Raw genomic sequence first — 21399 nt, forward strand, 5'->3', positions numbered from 1 at the left:
GGCAGGTCCATTTCCAGTGATCCAACTCTTGGCAGAGCTGCCAGGGCTCATCACAAGCTGACTTCTGCTGAAGCCCAGGCTTACCACATTGAAAGCCACTGCAGTGGACTGGCCTGTTGGGTCTCCTTGAGGGCAGATCACTGTACAGATTAGCCATTAATAGGCCTGCCACCCATTGCTCTGATGCCTAGCTTTCTTTTCCTCCTGGTTTGTGTTAAAGCAGACCAGAGGATGCAAGTCAAGGGAGTGCCCATGTCCCATCTCTAATCTTCGGTGGCCTGAACTACAAGTCTATAGTCACAGGCATGTTCTATAGTAGTTTTTCTAGGGTAGACAATGCTCATGAGGAAAATTATATTCTCACTTTAAAACTTTATTTCCCTTTGTTTTGAAAGGGAGGTTTTTTCTACTTACTGTATACTTCGCTGATGGCGAAGTAAATCTAGCTATGAGATTATTATTTAAGTTCTTATTTTGGCTATGCTATTACAGAAAAATGTTAGCCATCTCTTTTCTAAGGTCTAAAGATTAAATTGTGCATCCTACAGATTCCTTCATAATAGAATTAGTTTCCTACCTTGAAGAGAATAGAGAAATGAAAGAACAAGTTGGGCTTAGAATAGAGAAATGAGGGAGCAAGTCCTAGATCGCTTGCTGACAATAGCAATATCACATGAATACTTAGCACACCGTTTCAACCATTAGATAACAACTTAAGAAAACATTTACCAGAAGGTCCAATGCCTTCTATAAATTTTAAGAATCATGTATTTGAAAACACCTCTTAAACATCTAACATGGTGTAGTTTGTTTAACCAGTAAACTTAAGCACAACCATATAAAATGTTTTTAGTTTCTTTCTACCAACAAGTTTAAAACATATGATACACAGATTCAGGTCACATGAATTAAAATGTATCTTTGATTAAATTTAGTAGCTTATAATTTATGGACAATCTTATCTATAAGCCAATTAAAATAAAATTCTTAATAAAATTTTCCCATGTGGACATACAATATGAACACATATATAACATAACATAATAGACTCATATAGCAATTTTAATAATAGCTTTTAAAATCTTTAACTCTTTTTGTAGATTGCCAATTGATTTGAATTGCTTTTTATTTTTAGTAACCTCAGTTAACCATACTTTCTCTCAGTTGGTACTGTTAATACATTATTGGCTTCATCTGTTTACAGAGCCATCCCAAAGTACTGAATACAATAGAAGTGGCTGGAAAAAGTCCATAGGAACCTATAGGAGGACAGCTAAACACAGAACCAACAACACCTTAGTTTTATGAGCAGCAAATCATATATAACTGTGGATGACAAAACACTTTAAGTCGCCATGTTTAAAATTATCAACCAACAAGAGGCACTTGCTTACTTCACAGTATTTTTGAAAGCACCTGTAGGATTTTACAAGTATTTAACACTTTAGGTCTCTGGGGCTTTCTCATTAAGATAACTATCATGTCTAGTAACACAAGATCATTAGACTTTTAATTCTCAAACATTTGTATTAATAGCATTTTCCATTATAGAACCTTAAAATTTAGTACCACGTCACATCTTGACAGTACTTCTAATATAATCCAAATAGCCTGATTAGTTGGTGTCTCTATAAGATGAGAGACATAGGTAGTTCGATTTTTTCAGTTGGGCCCAAACTGGAACAAGCAAAGTCCAAGACTTACTGGAAATTTTAGAGTCCAGATTGTTTGAAACTTTGATTTTTTGAATGCCTGTCAAGAATGCCAAGAGGGCTCAAAATCCAAAATATCTGGTTGAAATAGGATTCCTTAAAATCATGACATAACATAGATCAAATTTGATCATTGTTACCAGGAGATTATTCAAATCTTTGAAAATAAGCACATATTTAAATAACCCATAGCTCTTAATAAAAATTCAGCTGTTTTTGAAAAATTAGAATTTAACAGACATCAAGAGATCATAATAGATTATTTTAACACATTGCTTTAACAGAGAATCAGATTTTAATTCTACGTCAAAGAGAAATTGAGCTTCCTGTGATCTTTTGCTGTGAGGTTTCCTTCCTTTACCTTCTTTCATATTGGTGACCATGTTTCTGTGTTTCTGTGTGTAACACATCTTTAAGCATCTTCTGCAGGGCAGGACGAGTGGCGACAAATTCTTTCAATTTCTGTTTGCTATGAAAAGTCTTAATTTCACCTTCATTCACAAATGAGAGCTTTGCAGGAAATAATATTCTGGGCTGGCAGTTTTTCTCTCTTAGTACCTGGGCTACGTCTTGCCACTCCCTTCTAGCTTGTAGGGTTTCTGATGAGAAGTCAGCTGTGAGTCGAATTGGAGATCCTCTGAGAGTAATCTGACGTTTCTCTCTTGCACATTTTAGGATCTTTTCTTTATGTTTCATTGTGGTGAGTTTGATTACAACATGTTGTGGTGAGGATCTCTTTTGGTCATGTTTATTAGGGGTTCTATGAGCTTCCTGTACTAGGATGTCTCTGTCCTTCTCCATACCCAGGAAGTTCTCTGTAAGTATCTCACTAAAAAGGCCTTCTAATCCTTTCTCCCTCTCCATGCTTTCAGGAACTCCTAGAACCCGAATGTTGAGATTTTTAATAGTATCCTGTAGATTCCCAACAATATTTTTTAGATTCCTAATTTCCTCTTCTTTTCTTTGGTTTGACTTTATACTTTCCTGTTCTCTGTCTTCTTAGTCCGATATTCTCTCTTCTGCTTCACCCATTCTGTTTTTAAGGCTCTCTAATGCATTTGTCATTTGATCTATTGAATTCTTCATTTCATTATGGTTTCTCATCACTATTACAGTTTCTTGTTCTACTAGTTGTTTCATTTCATTTTGATTCCTCCTTAATATTTCATTTTCACGGGAGAGATTTTCTATCTTGTCCATTAAGGATTTCTGTAGTTCAAGAATTAGTTTTTGAGAACTTCTTAATGTTCTTATCAATTTTTTGAGATCCACTTCTTGCATTTCTTCTATCTCATCATCTTCATAATCTTGCATTGGGGTGTCTTTTTCATTTGGGGGCATCATAGTGTCTTCCTTGTTCTTGTTACCTCGGTTTTTGCATTTGTTGTTTGACATATTGGAGATATTCTTTGGTTTCTTCACTGTGGTGTTTTTTCTTGTTATACTATGGCTCTAGATTAAGTGGACTGTCTGCTTTCGATGGAGCCTTAGAGACTTGAGATGGGTGTGGCCTGAGGCCTTTGTTTGTTTCCTCAGGGTTGAGGATTGTCAAAGGTGACACTCCCAGGTTAGGCGTGGTAAATCTCTCTCTTTTTTTTTTTTGATTCAAAAGTGAAGTGATTCCTCACAGCTGAAAGGAATTGGAGGTAGTTAGCAGGCGAATAATATACCCACAGGAGCCAGAGATTGGGAGCTCTTTCCCAAGGACCACACAGGGAATCTGTGCTGCCCTCAGTGTGGGCTCCAATTCTACTCCAGGCTCCCACTGGGTTGCCAAGGTTACTGAATTGTAGCATCTCTGGAGAGTACTCATGTGAATTCCATGAGTTCTCTCCCCCACCGTCTCTTTTTTCACAGTCTAAGTTCATTAGCACCACACATTCATTAGATCCTAATCTCCTGTTATTTCACACACACACCCCCCAGAGTCAGGTGTTTCTGCTAGGCTCAGGGCCAGTGCAGATCTGAGGTCACCCTGCTTATGACGTATGTCCAAAATGGTGCCTGCTCTTTGTCTTGCTTGCCTTTCAGAGGTGAGCAGAGAGAGAGAAACTCAAGTCCATATTGGTCACTTTTTTCTCTCTCTCTCTCTCTTCTAGTTAGCCTGGTGAACTTTTCCCCATGGGGTTTCAAGCCTCATTCCCCCTAGTCTCCTCTTTCCGCTTTCCCACTGGTGTCTCAGGCTATTGAAGTTCGGCTCACCTTGTGTTCCAGCGCTCGTGTGTTGAGTCTGCCGCTGGTGTTCCGAACTTGGGCTCCCATGCTCTCCACGCAGGTCCACTGTGAATCATTAGTTCTGGAAGAGTTTCCTGTGCTGTTTCTTCCCCTACTCTTCCTTGAACCTGCAGTATCTCCACTTTTATTAAACTGTCTCTCCTCGGACTATCAGTGTGCTCCCTTCCTATTCCGCCACCCGCTTTAAGTAACTTTTATTACAGTATATGAGGGAACTTCAAAAAATTCACAGAAAATGGAATATAAAGGAAATTTTAGGCATGTGTGGTTACTCTGGTGGTTGAGACACCTGTATCCCCCACAACACAGCACTGGGCTTCCTGCATCCAGCTCCTGACTCATGTAAACACTGGAAGGCAGCAGTGATGGCTCAAATAATGGGCTCCTGCCACCACATGGGACCCCTGGATGGAGTTCCTGGATCCCAACTTTGGCCCCCAGCTAATCCTGGCCACTGTGGACATTTTGGGGTGAAAACCAGCAGATGGGAACTCTCTCTGCCTCAGAAATAGCAAGAGAAAAATTAGGATGCACTTATTTTTTGGTGAAAAAACATTTGGAATCTATGCATAAAAGGTTTTCAAAAAGCTCATTAAAAATGTGTATTAAGAAAAAGCTGGGGCTGGCACTGTGGCACAACTGGTTAAAGCCCTGACCTGAAGTGCCAGCATCCCATATGGGCGCCGTTTCTAGTCCTGGCTGCTCCTCTTCCAATCCAGCTCTCTGCTGTGGCCTGGGATAGCAGTAGAAGATGGCCTGAGTCCTTGGGCCCCTGTGCCCATGTGGGAGACTGGGAGGAAGCTCCTGGCTCCTGGCTTCAGATTGGTGTAGCTCCAGCCATTTCAGCCCTCTGGGGAGTGAACTAGTAGATGGAAGACCTCTCTCTGTGTCTCTACCTCTCTATGTAGCTCTTTCAAATAAATAAAATAAATCTTTAAAAAGAAAAGAAAAGAAAAAGCTATGGGGCCTATGCTGTGGCACAGTGGGTTAAAGCCCTGGCCTATACTACTGGCATCCCATATGGCACCAGTTCGAGTTCCGGCTGCTATCTTCCAAATCAGCTCTATACTGTGGCCTGGGAAAGCAGTAGAAGTGATCGGGCCCCTGCACCTGTGTGGGAGACCAGGAAGAAGCTCCTGGCTCCTGCTACAGATTGGTGTAGCTCCAGCTGTTGCAGCCATTTGGGGAGTGAACCAATGGAAAGAAGACCTCTCTCTCTGTCTCTTTCTCACTGTCTGTAACTCTGCCTGTCAAATATGTAAATGAAATCTAAAAAAAAGAAAGGCTGAAGGAATCTCTTCAGGATGATGGGAAGTGAGGAGAAAACTCACATCGCTAGGAAGGAACAAAGAACACTAAAAATAGTAAATGCTTGAGAAAATGTGAAAGACTAAATTTTTCCTAACTTCTCAGATTAACTCTAAGTGTGTGACTGACACACACTTGTGGACAGACCCCATGACCAACACCCAGAGTACACCTGTCCACATGCCCACACAGCACCTTCATTAAGAACACGTCCCAGATGTAAAACAACATCAGCAGGATATCCAATAGACAGGACACAGACCTCTAGTCAGAGAGCAGTAAGAAATGCACCAGGAAAATCCAGATATTTGAAAACTAAACCACCCATGACTTACACTGGTGATGGTGAGTACTGACAATGTTTCATATGCATTGATAATTAGGATACAATGTATCAGAATGTGCAGAAGTTACCTCTCAGGGAAATTTCTAACTTGAAGTGCCTATGTTTGAGAAGCAACAAGTTCTAAAACCAGTGACTTAAGCTTCTCCCTTAAGAAGCCAGAATATTGAGAAGGGAACTGCAGAGCAGACAGATGGTGAGAAATAAGCAAAGCAGCAACAACCCTCACCTGGCCCAAACTCACTCATCCAGCAGCCAGCTCAGCAGAGGTCAGCAGCAATATGATTTAGTCACTGATTTTGACAATGTCTTTAGTTGCATTTGTGAAACAGGTAAGCCTGGCATGGTGTTGCCATGAAAATACTAAAAGGACAGAATTCTTGAGAATGGAAAATATAGCAAGGCCCCGGAAATGAGGTACTAGGTCGGGCACTTCATTTTCTCATTAGTCCCATTGAAAGCTGAATTGTGGCAAAATAACACATGCAAGAAACTTTTCAAACTAGTGCAGTTTTCTGACAACATGCAATTTCCATTAACTTTACAAAGACCCCCCATTCATAGGACAGGAAAATATGTTTGCAACAAAATAAACTCATCTTTTAGTTCCATTTTCCATGAACTTTTCAATGTGCCCCACACCCAATACTTAAAGACAACCAGGACCAACACAGTGTGAGTCACCTCCCTGCAACAAGATCACTTGCCAGTGTGGACTCAGAGTACACATGTGCTTTAAATGGTACATCTGTGGGAAGGAGCTCATGGTGGAGAAGTGTGTTGTCAGAGTCAAGACTGGACCATGCGTCTATGCCAACCCGGAAACAACTGTGTAGGGAGTGAGCAGAGGAGCTGGACACCCCATGACCGGAGACAACAATAATTTAAATCCAAAGTTTTTCTTCAGAAAACCTCTGGCCACTACCCCAACTTTTATTTGAAATAACCTCACTAAATAGTAGCTGACAGAGGTGAGAATTCAAAGTGTGCTATGTGCTCAAGGAGAGCCACCTGGCCTCAGAAGGAGTCGATAAGGAAGCGCACCTGTATGTCTGGCCAGCTCCCGACTCACGTGGATGTTCTCTTCATGCGTCTTCAGGTTGTAAATGGAGCAGATGTTGTCCAGCCCACCACAGGCCACAAATTCCCAGAGGGGACGTATCACAAGTCATGACCCAGGAGGAGCGCAGAGGGATGGCGTGCACTTGCAGACAGGACACCGGTGGGACTCTCACCTTCCAGCTCAAAAGCATAACCCATGGACACCAATTTCTCCCTTGGTCTTCAACTCTCATTGCATAGGAGATAAGAGAGCAAAGCAGGGCCACAGTGACTCAGAGCAGTTTGCAGGCGTGGCTGTGGCATCACCAGCCACGGCGCTGTAGTGCTAATGTGCGGCAGCCACAGACTGCACGGAGGGCACTTCACCACCTGTCCACATGGTGTGAACTCAAAAAAAAGAACAGCGCATTGTCACTGGAAATTATCATAATCCACACTGTCACACACCTCCTTAGGTGCAGACAGATCTGGAGTAATTATTGCAACCTGTTTATATACATGATATTCTTTAGTAAAATATAGCTGGGCTAGATTTTCACATACATATTTACAAATTACAGTACTTTTTAAATTTAATACAAACAACCTTGAATTAAATTTTAAAAGAATTTGATTTATACTTCAAAGTATAATGCCTTTTAGAGAACCTCTTATAAAAATGAGTAACTAAATGAAAGGCTGTATTTCTGCATTTTATAAATAAAACACACAGACTCAGAGACTGAGCTACAACTGGAGTGCTCACCTCCTACCTGCTTGGTGAAGGCCCAGCACCCCACAGCACAACTAAGCCCTGTCCAGATGAAGCTACCATGCAACACAACTTCTGTCTCCCTAAATGACCTCACCACAAATACAGCTTGTGAGCAGGCATCTGCCCAGTTGTTGTGAGGCCTGCAACCCACATCAGAATACCTGGACTCAAAGCCAGCTCCACTCCTGGCTCAGCTTCCTGCTCATGGAGACCCTAGGATGTGTGGTGATGGCTCAAATAACTGGGTTACTGCCACCCATAATGCAGACTGGATTAACTCCCTGGCCACTGCCCAGCCCCAGCCACTGCAGACATCTGAGGAACAACCCAGCAGACAGGAGACCTCTATCACTCTCCCTCTCCATGTCGCCACACCTCTCAATGAAATAAAACCCAACCAAATGCTTTTCTGTGCTTCCTGTACTACCCTGTGCTCCCTGGTGCAGCACAGCCCTGAGAATGCAAGCCTGCTTACCCACCTTGTTTGTGGTGTAGCTGTCCCAGATGATGAGCTTGCCATCCTCTGAGGCACTGACAAGAAGGTTTCAGGGAAGACAAACAGACAAATCAGCCCTGCACAGCCCAGAGATCCCACGTGGGAAGGGACATGGAGACAGAACACAGGACAACTTAGTTAGCATGACTGTGATGACCTCACAGACAGCAGTTCAGACAGAGCTCAGCACTCCACTCCAGCACAGACCAGAACACATGAGCCTCTGCCTCTGTCGACCAAGGCAGGCTGGCTGCGGCTCTCCTAACCACTTCTGCATTGTCTCCCTCCACTATAAACCATGCTGCAGACACAGAGGTCTTTAAAGAGCCAAAGACTGTACAAAATATGAACAGTTTTCTGTTCCATCACAAAGAAAAAGCCAGTATATATGGGAATAAAAAGCCTCAGATCTTCCAGATTCACAAAACACTTCTCACCTAAGAGCAACAAGACATTTCTCCAACTGAGCTTCAGTTGGAATCCAGGTCTCCTAGAAGCTACGGTGCTCAGGACCCAGATGGCTGGATAGGAGCACACCAATGACAGCAAATGCATGTGTGCTGCCTGTCAGGAGGCATAGTGGCCATGGACACAGGCTGTGTCTGGGATCTGTCTGCTGGGAAAGGTGCTGAGTCTACATGGATAACCAGGACGGGGTCCCGCTGAAGGGGAGCATGACCAGCAGCCAATCTTAGAGGCTGAGACAAAGTGAACCAGCTCTCTGGTCAAACAAGGCACTCAGATGTGAGATGCAGCACTAAACCACCAGGCCACACACAGGCATGAAACCCTCAGAAAGCTGAGAGCTAGCACAGCCTGGGAACCACGGCTACCCACGAACTCTCGGAGGATGGCTGCCTACAGAACGTGCTGTTCCAAGGAGGAACTGGGCCGGAATGTTCCCTGCTGTCTCCAGCAGACACTTGTTAATGATAGCGACACAGACTGGAACTGGCTCACTACAGCGCACTTGGCTTCCTGAAGCAGATCAGAAGCTGAAGGTAAAACTCACTCAAGTCATCCTGATAGTGTTGGCAACTTTCACCAAACTCTGTTTTGAAGCACAAACTTTCTTTACAGAAGAAACAATGTGTATGGCAGGAACAGAAGCCTTTTCAGTGCTTTGCTATATAATTTATTCCTGGAACATGAGACTTGCATGCTCCCATCTCTTCTCATCTTCCAGATGAATTCTTTTTTCTAAAGATTGATTTACTTATTTGAAAGTCAGAGAGAGAGGGTTGAGAAACAGAGACAGAGAGATCTTCCAGACACTGGTCCACTCCCCAGATGGCTGCAAACAGCCAGGGATAGGCCAGCCTGAAGCCAGGAGCCTCTTCCAGGTCTGCCAATGTGGTTAGCAGGAGCTGCTGCTGCTTTTCCCAGGCCATTAGCAAGAAGCTGGATTGGAAGTGGAGTAGCTGGAACACGAACTGGTACCCCTGTGGGATGCCAGTGTTGTGAGTGCCAGTCCCGAGATGCAATTCTTAGCCCAGTCATCAACAGTCCTGTAGGTGAAGACACCCCCCTCTGCTGCTCTCCTTGTCCAGCCATTCTGAAGCCTGAGGCAGAACCGAAGCCCATGCAGAGCAGCTCATCTTCCAGGTAGGGTCAACTTCAGAGAGCTCTTGGTCACACGGCTTAGCAAGTGCTGACTCGTCAGAGTGGGGGAGTAAGCTGCTAATTCCCCGGAAGGTGACAGGAGACACCTCCTCCCCCAGGTCAGGACCTGGCTTCACTTCACTTCCTGGAGCCCTGCCTGTTCACACAGCATTTCCCTGAGGGCCACCACACAGAACACAGAGAAACAAGTATGCCAGCGGGCTCCAGGGCACTGAGGAGTGGCCACGGCCCAGATGCCTGGAGCCCTGCACACACAGCTGTGTTCCAGCCCAGGCATGGACTTCCACAGCAAATCTAAGCATGGACCCATGTGACTGAGAGGGCACCTGAAGTGCCACTGAAAATCAGAGCCAAGAGTGGGCACAGGGACACCTGCCTCCCACCTTGTAAAGCCTAGCTCACCTTCCGGCTTCAATTCCCACCCTGTCTTCCTGCTTCTGTGCACCAGAGGAGTCAGCAGTGCTTGGGCCCTTGTCACCCACAGGAGAGATCTGGACAAGTGCCTTGCTCTTGGTTTTGGCCTGGCGCAGCCCAGGGGGTTGCAGGCATCTGGGAAGTGAGCCAGCGGAAGGAAGTCTCTCTGTTGCTTTGCGTGTTGAGTAAATAACTTTTTTAAAAGAATCAGATTATAGTATAAATAAATGTGGTTTTTTTTCTTTCTTTTTTTAAAGACTTATGTATTTATTTGAGAGGTATAATTGAGAGTAGGAAACAGAGAGAAATCTTCCATCCACTGGTTCACTCCCCAAATGGCTGCAACAGCCAAAGCTGGGTCTGAAGCCAGGAGCTTCTTTTGGGTCTCCCATGTGGGTACAGGGGCCCAGTACCAGGTCCATCTTGCACTGCTTTCCCAGGCCATAGCAGAGAGCTGGATCAGAGGAGGAGCAGCTGGGACGTGAATTGGCACTCCATATATGCCGGCACTGCAGACAGAGGCTTAGCCTACTATGGCAAAGCACCAGTCCTGAATGTATTATATTGATAAACTCCTACTACACACTTGTACATCTATGTGTACACAAGCATGTGTCATAGGCCCCTAGTGTGGTTTTGAAAGAAACACTGTTGGCCTGCCACAATCTTTTTTTTTTCTTACTTGACAGGTAGAGTTAGACAGTGAGAGAGAGACAGAGACAGAGAGAAAGGTCTTCTTTCTGTTGGTCCACCCCCCAAATGGCCTTTATGGCTGGTGCTGCACTGATCCGAAGCCAGGAGCCAGGTGCTTCCTCCTGGTCTCCCAAGCGGATGCAGGCACCCAATCACCTGGGCCATCCTCCACTGCTCTCCTGGGCCACAGCAGAGAGCTGGACTGGAAGAGGAGCAGTCAGGACTAGAACCCGGCACCTATATGGGATGCCAGCGCCATAGTTGGAGGATTAGCCAAGTGAGCTATGGTGCTGTCCTGCCTGCCACAGTCTTAAGCCAAAGTGTTCACAATTCATAAATGACAGCCTGAGCTATGAAAAAGTGTGAGAGTCTGTGTGACAACCTTAGTTTATGGTGGCAGGAAATAAGATGACTTCAGGAAAATACACATCCCCCAAAACTCCAAAACAACTATTTTAGGCTTTAAATAAACAGCCACTGACCTATACAGAAAATAGGTGTTTAAAACAAATAATCTGGGGCCAGCACTATGGCTCAACAGGTTAAAGCTCAGGCCCGCAGCTCAAGCATCCCATGTGGCAACAGTTTGAGTCCCAGCTGCTCCACTTCCCATCTAGCTCTCTGCTAACGCACCTGGGAAGGCAGTGGAAGATGGCCCAAGTGCTTGGGCCCCTGCACCCACTTGGGAGGCCTGGAAGAAGCTCCTGGCTCTTGAATTCTGACTGACTCTGCTCTGGCCATTGCAGTCATTTGGGGAGTGAACCAGTGGATGGAAGACCTCTCCCTCTCTGTCTCTACTTCTCTCTATAACTATGTCTTTCAAATAATATTTAAAAACTAAATAAATAAAACAAATGATCATAAGATACTCTGGACAGCAAAGATCCTCCTTAATATTACCTCCTGGTTTTCATTTGTTATCATGCAGCATGAAATCTAACTGTCCAGCTTAAAGAGCAAGTGTAAGCCCAATTCTCAGGGGCTGGCACTGTGGAGTAGCGGGTAAAGCCACTGCCTGTAGTGCCACCATCCCATGTATATGTTCTTTTGGGTCTCCCATGTGGGTGCAGGGGCCCAGTACCTGGTCCATCTTCTACTGCTTTCCCAGGCCATAGCTGCTCCACTTCTGATCCAGCTCTCTGCTATGGCCTGGGAAAGCAGTAGAAGATAGCTCAAGTCCTTGGGCCCCTGCACCTGCATGGGAGACCTGGAAGAAGCTCCTGGCTTCTGGTTGGTGCAGCTCCAGCCACTGAAACCATCTGGGGAATGAACCAGCAGATGGAAGACTTCCCTCTCTCGCTGCCTCTGCCTCTCTTTACTTTGCTTTTCAAATAAACAAATAACTAAAAAATAAAGTCACCATTAAAAAAAATTGAAAGAGGGAAGTTTGCACAACACAGTTTTGCTGATTTACTCATTTATTTTGAATATATTTTATTTTTAATTGATGAATAATTGCATGTATGTATGGGATACAATGTGATGTTCTGATGTATGTTTACATTATGGGATGGTTATATCAAGCTGGTTAACACACCCACCACCTCATACCCTTTTTTTTTTTTTGTGGTGAGAGCATCTAGCATTTACTCTGTGAACTGAGCTATGAGGCCCTGGCTCCTGTCCCAGTTTCCCACCAGCACAGCCCCTGGGCAGTGCTGAAGACTCATCTAATGCATTTCAGGCCACTCACTTGGGGGCCTGGGCTGAGTTCCTGGCTGATGGCTTTGGCCCAGCCCAGATCATTGCAGGCATTTGGGGGGTAAACCAACAGATGAGAGCTCTGTCTCTCTTGCTGTGTTTCAAGTAAATACAAGTTTCAGAGCAGTCCTGGAGATTTAATAGTTCTGAACTGCTGCCTGGAGCCCTGTACACGCAGCCCTCTCCCAGCTGGCAGTCTGTGCCCTCTGAACATCACCCCTTCCTCCTCCTCCCCTTTCCTTTTTTATGCTTTCTGACTACAGCCCTCATTAAAATGCTCATATTGTCATTTGCATGTGAAATTGTATGGGATATTGTATAGAACAAACTTAAGATAGAATCTTTTGTTCTCCAGCCTCCAGCCTTTACACTCCAAAGCACTTCCATGAAAAAGAGAAAGCCAAGCAGAAAATTCCACTCTGACAACTCAAGGAGGAAAAAACTACTACTCAAAGACAGGCATGTCAAGAATGGCATGTCAGACTTCAAAGAGCAGGCTACAGTCCTCAATCAAAAGCATCTCCTTTACTTGGGAAGAAAAAGTAAGAGATGGACTTAGGAACCTCTAAAACAACAGGAAAAGAGAGCTTAACAGATGTCCTTTCTACAGTGGCCCATAGTGAAGCCACACAGCCCAAGGCAGGTGTGGGTGGAGGAAGGGCGGAGGCAGAGCAGAGGGTGAGCAGGGGACAGAGGAGTGGATGGGAGGTTAAGAAGCCCAGGAAGAGGAAGAACAGGAGTCTCAAGGGGCTATGTCTGGGACAATGAACACACCACAGAGAGGCACAAAGACCAGGTGAAGGGTGATGGCCACAGCAAACACACATATCCATGCACCTGCTGGGGGCCCCAACCACAGAAACCCAGGCATAGCACCAGCCCCACAGGCTGCTGCTCTAAGGCTATCTCACTGGGCCTCCAGCACCTGGAGCAGGTGCTGAAATCACAGGAGGGCCAGCAGCCAGGAGAACAGACTGAGCAGTGCAGAACACAGGGACGGAGGAAGGCAACATCCCAAGGTCACGTCAGAGCACGGTGGAGCTGAGGGAAGGTGGAGTTTCCCAGGGAGAAGAACCTGAGTCATGCAAGCCAGCCTGGAGCAGAGAAGAAACAGCAGAGCAGGATGGGCCAGGTGAGCAGGACCCTAGATGGAGCACAGACCCACACACATGCCACGCCTGGCCTGCTCCTCTGATTCCTCCCTCCTCGTGTTGCTCTCTACAAAGTACAGCAAATGAATCCGGGTGACCTTCCCAGACAACAGAACACTCGGTGACGTAGCCGGCACCGGCTGCTGCCGAGGCCTGTGTGTTATCTGGAGTTTGTGCCCCAGTACATGGCATAAATCTTCTCCAGGTGCCCCCTCAGCGTTCTCCTGGGGCACATCTGGATCCTCCCCACCAGGTTGATGTTGTTTTTGATCTTAAACACGAAGGTTCCTGAGGTTAACGTCTGTGACCACACAATCTTCCCAGAGCCCTCCTCCTCACCCACCCACCAGGGCCCAGCCATCCTCCAGCTCTTCAAGGGCACTGGGTCCCTTGGGACTCTGAACAGGTCTACTGTTTCCATGGGGTGTAAGGACACACCTGTCCCCATAGTGTGCACACGCACAGCAGCTCCTTTCCTGTGCCCAGCTCTGCCCGTCTGTCTCGGGGCCTGGGGGCCACCACAGGGACAGCCTCCAGCAACTGCAGTGCTGCTCCCACCTCAGGCCACATTCAGGATCTGTGTCTGCATGCCAGCACCCACCCCACAGGGCAGACACAAACAGTAATGACTCCAGGTTGGCAAATGGGCCAAGCACACCCAACAATGAGTCTTTAAAAATGGACAGTCCAAAGTGTGCCCAAGAACTGACAGTTATAATTCTACGCTGCATAAATTTCTTTTTTTTTTTTTTTTGACAGGCAGAGTTAGACAGTGAAAGAGAGAGACAGAGAGAAAGGTCTTCCTTCTGTTGGTTCATCCCCCAAATGGCCATGCTGTGGTGATCCGAAGGCAGGAGCCAGGCACCCCCTGCTGGTCTCCCATGTGGGTGCAAAGCCCAAGCACTTGGGGCATCCTCCACTGCCATCCCCGGCCACAGCAGAGAGCCGGACTGGAAGAGAAGCAACCGGGATAGAACTGGCGCCTCAACTGGGACTAGAACCTGGAGTACTGGAGCCACAGGTGGAGGATTAGCCTAATGAGCCGTGGCACCAGCTGCATAAATTTCTTCTTAAAGTGCATCCCTTACGTGTCTGGATAGTGTAATAAACTGAGTCATCTTCAGTGGATGAATCTAAGTTTTCTTTCACTATTCTATTCTATTTTTTAAATTTTTTAAAACTCTGTTATAGTGCTCCACTCAGAGGCACTCAGCACACCCAGCATGCTATGCAGCCGTCACCACTGCTCAGCTCCTCAACTGTATCTGGAGCTCCCCACCCACCCAGCAGCCACCCTCCTCCTCTCGCCCCACAATCTCTGCACCCACCAATCTCCTGTCTTTGACTTAACCATTCTGGGTATTTCATATACACAGAGTTGTTAAACACAGAGTTACACATGTCTGGCTATTTTTCTTACCATCTGTGAGGTCACCCACATGACTCCATTCCCTATCACCGCTGAGTAATATCCTACCATGCATACATACCACCATGTGTTTGTACACTCATCCACTTATGGAGAGTTGGATGGCCTCCTCCCTTGGCTATGTGAGTGGGGATGTTATGAACACTGTGTATAGCCATCCTCCTTTAACTGGTTTCACTATGCATGGCTCCAGTTACCTGTGGTCAATTGCAGTCTGAAACTATTTTATTTATTTTGACAGGCAGAGTTAGAAAGCAAGAGAGAGGGAGAGGGAGAGGGAGAGGGAGAGGGAGAGGGAGAGGGAGAGGGAGAGAGAGAGAGAGAGAGAGAGAGAGAGAGAGAGAGAGAGAGGTCTTCCTTCTGTTTGTTCATCCCCCAAATGGCTGTCATGGCTGGCACACTGCGCTGATCCAAAGCCAGGAGCCAGGTGCTTCCTCCTGGTCTCCCATGTGGGTGCAGGGCCCAAGCACTTGGACCATCCACCACTGCTTTCCTGGGCCACAGCAGAGAGCTGGACTAGAAGAGGAGCAACCAGGACAGAAACGGCGCCCCACCTGGGACTAGAACCTGGAGTGCCAGTGCCGCAGGTGGAGGATTAGCCTAGTGAGCCACAGTGCTGGCCGCAGTCTGAAACTATTAAGTAGAAAATTCCAGATAGGAACAATTCCTAAATTTTAAGTTGTGAGCCATTCTGAGCAGGATGAAATCCTACACTGGCCTGCTCTGTCCTGTCTGGGGTGTGAATCAGCCCTCTGTCCAGTGCACCTGTGCCGTACCCATTGTGGTTATCAGATCACGGTGCCATCACCTAAGCTGTGTCCCAGCCCTGTATCATCTTCCTCACTGCATCTCCTCACACAGGAGTTGTTGTTACAAGTGTAAGTACCGAAAGCTTAATTTTTTGAGACAAATCATATGCATAGATTTCCTGCAGTGTTGTTTTTATGATTATTCTATTATTAGCTCTCAATGTTCCCCTCTGTAGGGCCTGTGTACACAAGGTTTCAGACATCCACAGGTCTTGGGTGTGCGTATCCTATTGAACATATGCTGAACGCCGGCTTTTAATCCTTTTGGGTACACAAGGAGCCATGGAACTGCTGTTCAAGTGTCTCAGGTGCTGTTGGGCCAGCCTGCAGTGTCCAGTTCTGAGGCAGACTGGTCACAAAGGCAGTGACACAACACCTGACTGGCAGGGAGCACTACTCAGGCTGAAGAGACGACGTGTACACAGAACCCACTGTCTCCTCCCACATCTGGATGACTCCGCAAAGACAATGCCCCCCACAGTGGTTTGGCAACTGCACGGGCAGAGCTCACTCCAGAGGGTCCAGGCCGCAAACCAGCTCTTACCTGAAAGAGCGTTGCATCTGCACGTGCTTTCCTAGCATCCTAGGAAGCAACACAAGAGAGATTAGTGGCGTTCCAGGCAGGGTCAACCTAGGACCTCATAGATCACTGTGGAAGAAAAGCACCCCCCCCCCCCCCGACACCCACCATCCACTGCACTCGGCCACTCCAAACACAGGGGACTCTTTCAGCATGGCAACAGTGGAACCTGGCACTAGGACGCCACCGGGGCAGGGCACCTGGGCTCGGGGCTGCCTTTGCCTTCGGTGCTTCTGAGCAACCATGCTGGCTCAGTGCCTGCACAGCTGACCCAGGGAGGACAGGAGGCTGGTGCCCAGTGAGAACAGTCTGGTAAGGACCTAATAACCAGGGAACAACATTAATTACTCTGTTGGATTTAAATTTTACAGAAAAGAGAAAGGGGTCTGATTCAGATGAAACTTTCTGGCTTCTTCCTGGCTATCAATCTGCTTTCTTATCTATGAAATGATGAAATGCTTCAACCAGCAGGTACACTCTGCGAAAGGACACACCATCACTAACAACAGTATTTTTTTTTTTTTACAGGCAGAGTGGACAGTGAGAGAGAGACAGAGAGAAAGGTCTTCCTTTACCATTGGTTCACCCTCCAATGGCTGCCATGGCCGGCCAGGAGCCAGGATCCAGGTGCTTCTCCTGGTCTCCTGTGCAGGTGTAGGGCCCAAGGACCTGGGCCATCCTCCACTGCACTCCCGGGCCACAGCAGAGAGCTGGCCTGGAAAAGGGGCAACCAAGACAGAATCCAGTGCCCCGACAGGGACTAGAACCTGGGGTGCTGGTGCCACAGGTGGAGGATTAGCCTATTGAGCCATGGCACTGGCCTTAACAGCAGTATTTTACTACCATCAAGTGAACAAAGGAACTAGAGAATTTTGAAATCTTAAATTAACATGGTGGCTTTATTTGCTACACCACAGTGCCAGCTCCTTATATCTTTCTATTTATAAAAATAACAATCAAATACCTTGGAATAAACTTAACCAAGGATGTTAAAGATCTTACAATCTTAAAGAAAGAAATAGAAGAGGATACCAAAAAATTGAAAAATCTTCCATGTTGTGTCAGCATCCCGTGTGGGTGCCGGTTTGAGTTCTGGCTGTTCAGCTGTACCACTTCTGATCCAGCTCTCTGCAATGACCCCTGCACCCATGTGGGAGAACTGGAAGAAGCTCCTGGCTTCTGGCTTTGGATCAGCCCAGCTCCAGCCATTGGAGCCATTTGGGGAGTGAATCAGCAGATGGAAGACCTCTCTTTCTCTCTCTCTCTCTGCCTCTGTCTCTTGTAACTCTGCCAGTCACATAAACAAATAAATCTTTTAAAAAAGAAAGAAATATTTAAAAGGAAACTTTAAAAAAAATCCATAGAAAACGGAATTGAAAAATAAGATGACTCTGGGGCAAAATATTTTGAAACCCAAGCATAATTTTTATAATACATATATTCTATGAATTTTCTGAAGACTTCTTGTACATTATATGCAGTAAAATGAGAAAATGGCTTTAAAAGACTCAAAATAGGAGTGTGAGCAGCTTTTCAAAGGCACTCAGAACAATTTCCAGTAAGGAAAAGGTTTCCATGCTGCTATGCTATGATCTGACAATGAGGCTGGAGTCTTCCCAGGAGATCCGATTTTAGGGGCAAAGTTCCCTACTGCAAATTTTTATTTTATGAAGCCAGTGGGAATATCTGTGAATTAATAATATAAAGAAACTATTATTACTATATAAATATACCAAATTCTATCTTTAATTAAGCTTTTTTAAAAGATTATTTATCTAAAAGAGTTACAGAGAGAGAGAAAGAGAGAGAGGCAGAGAAATATCTTTTATCCAATGGTTCACTGCCCATATAGTCACAATGGACCAGGTGCAGGGGCCCAAGCACTTGGGTCATCCTCCACTCTTTTCCCAGGCCAGTAGCAGGGAGCTGGATTGGAAGTGGAGCAGCCTGGGACTCAAACCAGCACCCGTATAGGATGCCAGTTTTACAGGCGACAACTTTACCTACTACACCACAATGCTATCCTCTAATTAAACTCTTTTTAGTCATTCTGCTGGTGATTAAGACACAAAAAATTATGGAATCCAGCATTCTTCCACAGCAGTAAATGCAGCACCAGGGCAGAGAAGATCCAGAACAAGAGTCCTCCTGTGTGAACCTATCAGCGAGGGCTCTCACCTCCGACACCTGCCTTACTGACATCACTGCGGGGGCTGACCTCCATGCACACCTTACTGACAGCACCACGGGAACTTCTCAAGCAGAGAAGATAAAGCCTGGGACCTCAGTGACTGTGCCCTCAGCTCACATCAAAGGACTAAATGGGCTTCCTAATGTGCAAAGGCCCTGCAGAAACTGCACAGAAAGTGGGACAGAAAGATGCTACTTTCTGTGCAAAACAACTTTTGGAAATCCATGCATGCTTTCCACATAATATACATTTCTCATGAATTTTTTTGATGACCCTCATAAGAGACTGAGACTATAAACAAAAGGCAAAGCTGTTTGAAAACTGAACACCGGTAACAGGAACTTAGTGTTCAGTTGAGGCAAGTGTGAGTGTGTGTGGCTGTAGCACCTCCCAGAACACACACCTCTGAGACTGAGATGGACTGGTTATTTCTAAGGCTACTGCCTTGGCACCCCCAACCCTACCCATGGAATCCTTCCACCTCCTCCATACCTGAGCCAGGCTGGTACTCCAACGACCCAGCCAGTGTTGCCATCTGAGTGTGCCCCATGTCCCCGACACCTAGGATGCTCAGGAGGCCTCCCTAGGCCCAGTCTGGGTCCTGCTGAGCATGGGAGACTGGAGCAGCTAGCCCATCACCCAAGGCAAGCGTGCTTACTGGCAGGGGCTTGGTCTGTCATCATAAAAAACCTGCCCATTTTGTGGAGTTTTCCTTGCTCCATGAGCCACTCCAAGTGTTGTCCCTGGGAGTTTGTGGTCCTTCAATAGTAAAATCAAAAGAATGAAACAATATGTATCTATTAAAGAAAATGCCCGGCAGCAGCATCCACCATTCCTGCCCGATTTGCCTTGCTCTGTAATGCTGAATGAGCAAGCTTTTTAGGCAGTCAGGAAAACAAACAAATCTGTGCTTTACTTTTATTTTACAAGATGCCCCATAGGGGGCAGCCTTACCTGCTACACCACAGCACTGACCCCCCCCCCCCACAACATTTTAAAGACACCAAGAAGGGGCCAGCACTGAGATACCAGCCTCCACCTGAGGTACCAGCATCCCATATGGGTGCTGGTTTGTGTCCCGGTTGCTCCTTTTCCAATCCAGAGCTCTGCTTAAGGCCTGGGAAACCAGTGGAAGATGGCCCAAGTGTTTGGGCCCACTGCATCTTTTATTTTTTTTTAACTTTTATTTAATGAATATAAATTTCCAAAGTACAGCTTATGGGTTACAATGGCTTCCCCCTCCCAAAACTTCCCTCCCACCCACAACCCTCCCCTTTCCCGCTCCCTCTCCCCTTCCAATCACATCATGATTCATTTTCAATTCTCTTTATATACAAAAGATCAGTTTAGTATATATTAGGTAAAGATTTCAACAGTTTGCCCCATATAGCAACACAAAGTGAAAAAAAAAAACTGTTGGAATACTAGTTATAGCATTAAATAAGAGTGTACAGCACATTAAAGGCAGAGATCCTACATAATATTTTTTAAAAATTAATTAATTTTCTATGCCGTTTCCAATTTAACACCAGGTTTTTTTTTTCATTTCCAATTATCTTTATATACAGAAGATCAATTCAGTATATAATTAGTAAAGATCTCATCAGTTTGTACCCATGCAGAAACACAAAGTGTAAAAATACTGTTTCAGTACTAGTTATAGCATCACTGCACATTAGACAACACATTAAGGACAGATCCCACATGGGATGTAAGTACACAGTGACTCCTGTTGCTGACTTAACAATTGGACACTCCTGTTCATGGCGTCAGTAATCTCCCTAGGCTCTAGTCATGAGTTGCCAGGGATATGGAAGCCTTTAGGGTTCGCTGACTTTGATCGTATTCGGATAGGGTCACAGTCAAAGTGGAAGTTCTCTCCTCCCTTCAGAGAAAGGTACCTCCTTCTTTGATGGCCCCGTTCTTTCCACTGGGATCTCACTCACAGAGATCTTTCATTTAGGTCTTCTTCTTTTTTTCCTTTTCCATGGTATCTTGGCTTTCCATGCCTACAATACTCTCATGGGCTCTTCAGCCATACCTCAATGCCTTAAGGGCTGATTCTGAGGCCAGAGTGTTGTTTAGGACATCTGCCATTCTATGAGTCTGCTGTGTATCCCACTTCCCATGCTGGATCTTTCCCTCCCTTTTTGATTCTATCAGTTAGTATTAGCAGACACTTGTCTTGTTTGTGTGATCCCTTTGTTTCTTAGACCTATCCAAGCCATTGAATGTGAACTGAAATTGATCACTTGGACTAGTGAGATGGCATTGGTACATGCCACCTTGATGGGATTGTATTGGAATCCCCTGGCACATTTCTAACTCCATCATTTGGGGCAAGACTGATTGTGCATGTCCCAAATTGTGCATCTCCTCCCTCTCTTTTTCCACTCTGAAATTTAGCAGGGATCACTTTTCAGTTAAAATTTAAACACCTAAGAATAATTGTGTGTTAATTACAGAGTTCAACCAATAGTACTAGAACAACAACAACAACAAATACTAAAAAGGATAAAGTATTACATTGTACATCTAGAGTCAGGACAAAAGCTGATCAGGTCATTGTTTCTTATAGTGTCCATTTCACTTCAACAGGTTTCCCCTTTGGTGTTCAGTTGTCACCGATCAGGGAAAACAAATGATATTTTTCTCTTTGGGACTGGCTTAATTCACTCAGCAAGATGCTTTCCAGATCCTTCCATGTTGTTGCAAATGACCGGGTTTCATTGTTCCTTACTGCTGTATAGTATTCTATGGAGTACATGTCCCATAATTTCTTTATCCAGTCTACTGTTGATGGGCATTTGGGTTGGTTCCAGGTCTTAGCTATTGTGAATTGAGCTGCAATAAACATTAATGTGCAGATGGCTTTTTTATTAGCCAAATTAATTTCCT

General features: G+C 45.6%; 1 pseudogene; it reads right to left on the reverse strand.

The window, feature by feature from the left end:
* The window catches only part of LOC133754749 (guanine nucleotide-binding protein G(I)/G(S)/G(T) subunit beta-1-like), a 28746-nt pseudogene extending 10234 nt beyond the window's left edge, over window positions 1-18512 (reverse strand).
* Window positions 18513-21399: the final 2887 nt, after the last annotated feature.

Source organism: Lepus europaeus, unplaced genomic scaffold, assembly GCF_033115175.1.
Source record: "Lepus europaeus isolate LE1 unplaced genomic scaffold, mLepTim1.pri SCAFFOLD_29, whole genome shotgun sequence".
Classification (NCBI taxonomy): domain Eukaryota; kingdom Metazoa; phylum Chordata; class Mammalia; order Lagomorpha; family Leporidae; genus Lepus; species Lepus europaeus.